The following is a 3,897-nucleotide window of genomic DNA, read 5'->3' as shown; positions in this document are numbered from 1 at the left end:
AAGATAAAGTCAAATCAATCAAGGATTGGCCGACTCCGAAAAGTGCTATTGAAATAAGGAGCTTTCATGGATTAGCATCTTTTTATCTGTGTTTCATTCGTAACTTCAGTTCTATAGTTGCTCCCATGACGGATTGTTTTAAGAAGAAGGGTGTTTTCAAGTGGACCGATGAAGCAAATGTAGCTTTTGTCTTTATCAAGGAGAAGATTACCACTGCACCTATCTTAGCGTTTCCGGATTTTGACAAGCTCTTTGAGCTTGAATGTGACGCATGTGGTGTCGGTATTGGAGCAGTTCTCTCTCAAGAGAAGCGCCCCCATTATGTTCTTGAGTGAGAAGTTGAATGAAGCTCGACAGAAGTGGATTACTTACGAGCAGGAGTTGTATGTTGTTTTTCGTTATTTGAAGACTTTGGAGAGTTACCTCATTGCTAATGACTTCGTGATTTACTCTGATCATCAGTCTCTTCAACACTTCAAGAATCAAAAGTATATTAACAAAATGCATGGACGTTGGGCTTCATACTTTGAACAGTTCAATTTCATTTTGTGACATATGTCAGGAGTCAACAATAAGGTACCCGATGCTTTGAGTCAGCGGGTATCCTTGTTGAGCGTATTGTGAAGTGTAGTTGTTGCTTTTGACTGTTTAAAAGAGCTTTATGTTGATGATGAAGACTTTCAGGAGCTTTGGGCAAAGTGTTCAACAAGACAACCCTCAAGAGACTTCGTTATCATGGACGACTTTCTGTTTAAATGAAATCAGCTTTGTATTCCAAGGACGTCATTAAGAGAAAAAGATAGTTCGAGACTTACATGGTGGCAGACTTGGTGGACACTTTGGGCGAGACAAGACTGTTTTGAGTCTTGAGGAGAGACACTATTGGCCGAGTTTGAGGAAGGATGTGGCGGCACTTGTGAAGAGTCGTCAAGTGTGCCAAGTTGCAAATGGGCAAGTGCAGAATACTGGTTTGTATACTCCTCTACCTGTGCCTAAGGCTATTTGGGAAGATTTGAGTATGGACTTTGTGTTGGGACTTCCCCGAACACAAAGAGACGTGGATTCAGTCTTCGTGGTAGTGGATCGATTTTCTAAGATGGCTCACTTCATTCCATGCCACAAGACTTCGGATGTACCATATGTTGCATGGCTGTTCTTTCAAGAAATGGTTCGGCTACATGGTGTTCCCAGTTCGATTATTTCAGATAGGGATACTAGGTTCTTGGTGACTTTTTGGACTACTTTATGGCGACGATTTGACACTACATTGAAGTATTCTACGCCCACCTCGAGTCGGAGCCTTACCGCATGAGATCATTAAGGGGTATCGCCAGAGCCTAACTAGAAAAAAATGAAGTGGAAATAGACTACAAGGCCGGGTACGACTACCTCTCGGCGCAACTCCCAGTCGAGATGAGGAACCTACCCGATCGCTTCCACTATCCTCCCATTGTGGTCAAGTGTTTGAATGAGTTGGTGGAGGTGGAAGCACTTGGAGGAGGACTCGATCTTGACAAGGAAGAAGGGAAGTCGAATGAAGGAGACTGCTTGACTGCTCCACCGGGTGCTGTCAGTAGCTCCCTGCCTTTGACTCCAGGAATGGGAAGAAGACAACGAGTTACTGCTAGAGAGATTGAGAAATCTGCTGAGTCGTTTCTTCAAGCTGAGCTTGAGTAACGTAGCTCTGGTGTGGTCCTTCAGGGCGAGACTGATCAGCCATATTCTCAGAACCAGACATGTTTTTTCAAAAAAGAAAGAAGGCCCAAAGGTGGGCACCAAACTATTGATGAGGGGTAACCAAACAGTCAAATATTTGTGATGGGGTAAGATTGATGAGAGGTTGTTTCCTTCCCCGAATATCTGGTTATGAGTTGAGTAGCTGAAGCCTGCACACATAACAGTTCATAAGAGGATGGGGCTTGGTTCCCCTGTGGTTCCTCCGACGATCAAGTCAGCTAGTGAACTTGAGTGGGGAAATAAAAAACTGTGAGAGTTCTTGTGTGTAGTGGAATTGCTCAGAATCACTTGGATCAGAGATTAGATCCCTGAAGATTAGAAATCCCGCTAGGTTAAAATAGTATCTCTATTTATACTGGTAGTATAAGGGTAGAACTATCACTTCGACCGAGCACAGGATGACGGTAAAGAAGTATGGGCTGACGGCTGCGTCAGCACCTACTTTACAGGTGTCGCTCGACGAGTGATGGAGAGATCATTTCTGCATTAAATATGAAGTGATCGGGGGCATGACGGTGCCGACGTGGTCCGATAAGTCATGAAGACTATTGGGGCCAGAGGCATGATGGTGTCTGCCAAGCATTAAATGTGATGCTGACACGTTGTCAGTGGGAGAGGGTCGAGGTTGAAGTCCTTTAGCTTGGCCGAGAAGTAACGTCTTTCGAGTCAACCTCACGAGGGGAGTCAACTAATTGGTCGAGTGGGCTCGTAGCGAGTTGTCTTCGACAAGAGGACCGACAAACACCACCTCTCGAATCGACATACGGGGACGTCGACTCGTCGAGTCGGCTAAGTCGAGATCCTTGCTGGTCTTGGCCGCCAATTTGATTGGGGCATTGCATGCAGAAGTACACTCGTCCTTTGCTAGCAACGGACTCCACTTTGGCGATTAAAAACACCATAACATGATTTTTTTACTAGAAACCACCTTTTAAAATAGAATCATTTTATAGAAACCGCCTTTTACTTTAATTTATACGTAAACCATCTTTAAAGTGGATTTTATTTCAAACAATCACATCCTAGCCAAATATTTACTAAAAAATCGAACATAACCTTAGAACATGCAAGCTTATGATATGTGACTTGTATTCTAACTAGACCAAACATTAACAAAGTGAGCCGTGTGTCTTAAATATGAGTTTTTAAGGGTATTTTTTGATTTTCAGTGAAAATTTTGACTTAGACGTGATTGATTGGAACAAAAACCCTCTTTAAAAGCAGTTTATGCATAAATTGAAACTGAAAGGTGATTCTATTTTTAAGGTAGTCTCTAGGGGGGAAACTCCGACATCATATGGTATGCATTTCATCATTAGGTCTAAAACGGTATAATCAGTATATAATATCAGTGCAACTAATATCAATCAGATCGTAAAATAATTACCTTACAAGGGTTTTAGAAATTAGTCTCTTAACTCACATGCGTTTTGAAGTTTTCGTCGATCACTCTCTATAGGAATTTCTTTTTTTTCCCCATCTCAATACTCGTTTGCCCAAAAGTAAGATATCGAGAATAGTATTGAGGTCGACGCGTAGTAGATAAGGCAAAAAGCATCCAGAGATAAATGAAAGAAACAAGCACTCCACGACAAAACTTTGAGCCCGTGTTGCCGTTCGTAGGCCTCTGGTTTTCATTTAGACCTCCTACGTAGGGTTTTCATAGCATTTGTGCGTTGGGGTAAAAATAATTCACACAGTACTCCTCCTCCGATGTTTTTGTTTCGATATGGCAAATCTTGACAAACAGTCTCCTCTTCATTCCAACATGTGATAGCTACATTGATGGATTTATTCCCTTTGACTAAGCATGATAACAACAATTATACGTAGGAGGTTGGTTCAAAAGAGTCCAAGGAAAAGTTGGCATGAGGTTTTTTCGTTGGTATGTTTGCTAAAGCCACGGGCTCTTTGCTTCATATTCTTGTAGTTTTCATGTTAACCTCTCAAACAACTTTCCTTCTTCAGAGGAGAACAACTTTGAAAGAAAGTTTGGGTCTTATTATTTATTGGTATTTAAGAAAATTCATTTAAATAATGAGGCAAAATGTAAGGAAATGTTTTAAATCTTCATGCTCCTCAACTTTATTGAATAAGTGTATATATGCCTAACAAAGAAACTAGTAAGGAATTTATTCTTGTTGAGACTCACCTGCCACA

This window comes from Asparagus officinalis, chromosome 4 (assembly GCF_001876935.1).
Source record: "Asparagus officinalis chromosome 4, Aspof.V1, whole genome shotgun sequence".
In the NCBI taxonomy this organism is placed as follows: domain Eukaryota; kingdom Viridiplantae; phylum Streptophyta; class Magnoliopsida; order Asparagales; family Asparagaceae; genus Asparagus; species Asparagus officinalis.
The sequence above is the reverse complement of the archived record's forward strand: the minus strand, read 5'-3'. Positions refer to the sequence as shown.